Source organism: Maylandia zebra, linkage group LG2 (genome assembly GCF_041146795.1).
Source record: "Maylandia zebra isolate NMK-2024a linkage group LG2, Mzebra_GT3a, whole genome shotgun sequence".
NCBI classification, from domain to species: domain Eukaryota; kingdom Metazoa; phylum Chordata; class Actinopteri; order Cichliformes; family Cichlidae; genus Maylandia; species Maylandia zebra.
The window spans coordinates 837,163-842,621 of NC_135168.1; the positions used below are offsets into that span (position 1 = coordinate 837,163).

General features: G+C 38.9%; 1 long non-coding RNA gene across 6 annotated transcripts; it reads left to right on the forward strand.

The window, feature by feature from the left end:
• Positions 1-462: 462 nt before the first annotated feature.
• Positions 463-4,929, forward strand: LOC143420278 (uncharacterized). 6 transcript variants are annotated; one of them, XR_013100091.1, is made up of 6 exons: positions 463-624; positions 917-996; positions 2,071-2,162; positions 2,888-3,045; positions 3,465-3,522; positions 4,458-4,929. It is a non-coding gene; the product is annotated as an uncharacterized LOC143420278 (long non-coding RNA). The 6 variants fall into 6 exon arrangements; XR_013100095.1 differs by lacking the exon at positions 463-624 and having other exon boundaries at positions 631-996; positions 3,462-3,522; XR_013100094.1 differs by lacking the exon at positions 463-624 and having other exon boundaries at positions 631-996; positions 4,461-4,929.
• The last annotated feature ends 530 nt before the right edge of the window (positions 4,930-5,459 follow it).

The window sequence follows — 5,459 nt, forward strand, 5'->3', positions numbered from 1 at the left end:
GATAAAATTCAGTGGGGGTGAGTGTAACGGAGTTAAAAATACATCTGAAAAACATGCACTTACCTGTTCTTAATTATTATTTTAAGTGTGAATTTTATCATTTTTTTTAAATTGTATTTTATTTTGAAAACCCAGAAACCAGATCTCACTCTAGCGTTTAGAAGCTGCTAAGGCTTCCGCTCCTCACAGCAAGCGTTTGCACTGTGAGGGTAAGTTCTGTAATGAAAGGCTCTGGCATTTTTATGGTTTCTGGTGTGAATGTTGTTACATAAGTTGTACATGTCGATGTATATAGGTTCATATTGATGTTAGAAAGTTTCTGTGTAACCGAAACAAAGGCTGGTTGCTGTTAAACAGTGTTTCTGCCGTATTTATGCTCTTTGGCAGTAAGCTTTTGTCAGCCCCCTAGTGGTTGCTGCGCATAGCAGGAAATGTGTTTGGATTTACTGTTTTTCTGTGCTTTTTGTGATGTCAACACGTTCTCACTCCCAACTCGTCAAACGTGTGACGCATGGTCAGGCTCCCTCTGCTGCACTTATGGACGCGCAGGGTACCCCTCTCGCGTCGGGAATTGACGTGAAGGGTCCTCCGATTGAAGAGATTGCCGGGAAGTGCCTGTTGTCGGTATATTTAGACATTTTCCAAATCACATTGTAGTGACGTATACAGAACACAATAAATTATATAATGTAAACAACTACCTGAAAAACAGGTAGAACGATACTTTTGTATCGTTTATTGCATTTACGGAGGGAGTGATGTATGCTGGGTAATGGCACAGCTAGCGACTGGGTGACTTTATTCACCCGCTTCGGCTGTTATCAGTCCATACATTAGCGTTATTAGCACAAACCAGTCCCATAGATATGGGCCATCTCCTGCTAGATTGTTCAGAAGGTTGTTCTCATCCATCCAGATGGAGGATCACTAACAGGAGCGTGGGAAGACTCCAGAATCCACTCTGGCTGGAATCCGGTGGATATGCAGTGTGTACAGGTAAGACCATTTAAACGGACAGCATTTATAGAATGACTATTAAAAGTCAGCGAGTGTCAGCAATGTTAATGTGGTTATGTTAGTAATACACCGAGTGCTACTATAACAGCTTTAAGATGCATTTGTAGATATTATTACGTGTTTTACCGTCTTTATGGTGCTAGCTTAAAGTTACGGTGTAAACGTTAGCTTATATTGGAGGAAAGCTGTTACTGGTTAAACGATGTTAGCACAGAAATATTAGCTTCTGTCATGACTGATGAAGTTACCAGTTAATAAAGTTTTCAGTAAAGTGTTTAATCGCAGCCACAGATTGACAGCAAATATCTCGGTTAGCTTCAGTGCATCTATAATAAATATGTGCAAGTTTCAGTGCTTCGTTTAAACTGTATGATACTTGTACTGACCCAGGGTCAGTGTAAAATACAATCCTAGCTGTGTGAACAAAGCCTGGCTCCTTTAATCCTGCATGACAAACCTCAGGATGCAGGTTATTATTACTCTTTCCTGCTGGCACACCTGTCACACCTGAGAGTCAGCTAGAAACTTACAGTGACGTGGACATCATGCAAAGACTGCCAGACTCTGTAATACTGCAAATGATCAGTGACTCAGGTTAACACTAAACTTTAAACGGCACCTCTGTGTCTCTGTGTGCTGAACATCTAGGATTGAGTCAGGCTGCATTGACTGTGGGACTTTAATGTGTTAAAAGCAGGTTGAAGACGGCTCAGAAACATTTGAAGATTAAAATTTAGCATTATGGCTGCTGGTGGTTTGTAAAGCCTCTACTCAGCTGTATTTTTGTTACTAATTTATGTTTGTTGTTGTTTAACACAGATTTCAGAAGAGCAAATATGCTTAATAGTTTAACTAGATTTCATTTGTCAGTGTGGGACTGCTGAGTCACCTGAAGAACTCATTTCATTCATTCTCCACATGATGTTCATTTACAGAAATGTTTCACAGGAACTGATTCCTCCCAAAGGTTGAACTAGTGTGTTTCCATAGATTACCTCTGTATGAATGTACTTCTTAAATGAAGGCAAGTGTTTGTCCTGTTTTGTTCCTCAGGTACAGTACGTGATATCAAGGGCAGGCGGTCAACACTGGGGGAAGACAAGAAGCAGACGTACTTCCAAGAGGGAGCTGCAGTGAGGTCAGAGGTCAAAATCTGAAACAGCTCAGGTTTATATTTTAGAGGTTATAAAAAATCAAAATGTATTTATAAAGAAACCTTTAAATAATAGTCATAATTATGATTATTATAAGAAATATCAAACATTTAAGTGGATTTTCTGTTACACATATTGTGTTAGCCCTGCAATAAACTGGCAGCCTGTCTTTGTCCTGTATCAGCTGGGATAGGCTTCATCCTTCCGCAACCCTGAATTGGATACATTGTATTCCAATTATGTAATCTGATCATTTACAAACTCAAGGTATCTAATCAAAATGTAAGTAATAATTATAAAATGGGAAAGCAGAAATAAGTGTGACATGAATGTAAATGTGTGAGCTGACATAGAGGACAGCTACATGTAGTCTGAAAAACCTTTGTTGTCAAGTTTGCTGGTATATCAGCACGAGACATTCTTACATAGAAGAGACATTAAAGTCTCTGACTCAGTGAAGCATTATTGGTCCCGTCTGTTTGGATAAATATAGTAAGTTGATGTATGTCCATGTATTGACACATTTTCTTAAGTGCTTATCCAGCTCAGGATCACAGTGGAGCTGCAGCTGGATATGTTCACTAAATAAACCTTACAAAAGTCAACAATAAACCTGCATCCATGTACGTTGTTGTCCACAGGATGAGAAAATCAAACTGGAAGACTGTGGAACATGTTAATAAATGTTTGTGTGTTTATGCCTGTGTCTTTCACAGGAGGCGCTGGAAGGTTTCCCTAATAGTTCCTGGTGAATCAAAGCAGAACCATAAAGGTTGCTGGACTGCATGATGGCCTTACCCCTGAGCCGTCATCCTGTTAAAGGAGGAACCAGTTAGAAGCTGTTTTCAAAGTAGCTGAGCAGATTTCATCTCAAGTAAGCAATTAACTGTTTGTTCATCTGTTCTGCCACTTAAAGAGCATTTAAGGACGTCTTTCGAGTGTCCAGTTGAATTAATTCTACTGGCTCTCATGGTCATTTGTGATTATAGACATATTTTTCATGTTCATCCAGCTATTTAGTAAATTCTATCTATTTAGTAATATCCGTCAGCTATAAAATGTAATATAAATATAAAAATATCTAAATATCTCCTGTCCTTTATGTTTTAATGATGTAAGTCTGTTTACATTAGCATTCCTCACATATCAATGAGATGCTGTACAGTACAATCCTGCTGACACAGCAGAGGGATAACGACGGCTATTCAACGTCGTTACACGACACATTCGAGCTGCATGACGCAGACAAAGTGACTAAATCATCTTTTTTGTGGTTTATTGTCTTCAAAGCAGCAGACAAAGCCGATTGCAGAAGATGTCGGAGAAGAACTTCAGGCCGTGGACTGAAAAGGTATTTTTTTCTTGTTATCAAAAGACATTTGGAGTGACGGCTTCTACAACTGGTTGTGCTGAAGTAAAGCTTACAGTCTAAGAAGTCACAGTGTTGATATTCAGCACAAAGAGAAAAGCTCACTTGTTTGAATTAATTTACAATCATAGTTTTATAAATTCTGACTGTAAACAGCTTTTACAGCTTTGATATTGTTTGACACTCGATATCAGGTGATAGGGTTTAATTTAAAGGTTTCTGTGTCCCAATGAGCCATTCACACTGATCAGTGTCAGTTTAACTGTAACACATTCATTATTTAGATTCAACAAAGAAATAACTGAATGTAAAAAAATGGCAGCCCTCAGGCAGGTTTATAGAGATACATGCATGCATTATGAAATTTATGTATCCCAGATAATTGTTATACATCTAGTCATGGCAGACCCACCTCTTCCTCCCAAGTTAACTGAAACCCAAAAGAACTAGTGGGGCTATTTACACACTCACAACCAGTGTGGGGTAAAAAGAGCCACCAAAAAGCTGTCAGCCACAGATGTGCTAGAAGAGTTAGAAACTCTACTTATGGAGAAACTTTCTAAGTCTAACAGGGGACAGGTACTCCTGCCCAAATAACATGATATAACCCCACATACAGCCCAGCCATAAAGTGAACCAAGTCATTTAGTTAAAGACAGCATGGGACCAAATGCATGTAATAAGCCTGCACCAACCTGACATTTCTTCCTCCTGAATTAAATGAATGAATGGATGAAAGTTAAATGACTACAAACCTAAAGCCACTAGTTCCCACACTGGAGCTCCCTGACACTGTGTGTTAACCGTATTTAGCTTGTATCAACAGTTGTAACAGGCTAAGCCACCTGAGACACTGCATTGAATGATTGTTCCTGTCTTAATGGTTTCAGCTCAGATGTTCTGCTTTTTCCTTTCAGTAGATCAAAGCAGCTCGTGCTCCTTCTGCTTCCAATTTAGAAGAAGAAGAAGAAGAAGAAGGCGAAGGCTTCAGCGAAGTGGCGTTCATGGTCTCAGTGAACAGTCATGGTCACACACTGCATGTGGTTTTAAAAGCAACATGTCTGTTCACCACAACAATGGAGATGTGTAATATTAGTGCAGCTACGGTTTGTTCTTGAACATCAGTTCTGTTTTCTACTTTGATCACTTAGACCAAAAAAGTGTTGTTTTCAGATTCTTTCTTTTACATCTATAAAGCACCTGCTCATTTTTTATTACAATTAGTTTCACATGAATGTTAGTATTTCCTTTATGATCTTTTAATGCTTACACCACACTGTACATGTCTACATTAGAGACATTTCTGTTACCTGTGTCTGTTGACTCGGAGCTGTGAAATGTTCTTTTATTTGATACACAATATGAAGCTCATAATTTTCTTACAAATAAAACTCTAATGACAAACATGAACAGCTGTGCTTATTTCTGAGACATGAGTTTTTGAATGTGTTCATATTTAGACAGTGTGCATCTGTCTGCTGAAACTGTAATGGTGAACCTGAGGTGATGGTCAACAGAAGGCAAATATATACAGTGGGGCAAAAAAGTATTTAGTCAGCCACCGATTGTGCAAGTTCCCCCACCTAAAATGATGACAGAGGTCAGTAATTTGCACCAGAGGTACACTTCAACTGTGAGAGACAGAATGTGAAAAAAAAAATCCATGAATCCACATGGTAGGATTTGTAAAGAATTTATTCGTAAATCAGGGTGGAAAATAAGTATTTGGTCAATAACAAAAATACAACTCAATACTTTGTAACATAACCTTTGTTGGCAATAACAGAGGTCAAACGTTTACTATAGGTCTTTACCAGGTTTGCACACACAGTAGCTGGTATTTTGGCCCATTCCTCCATGCAGATCTTCTCGAGAGCAGTGATGTTTTGGGGCTGTCGCCGAGCAACACGGACTTTCAA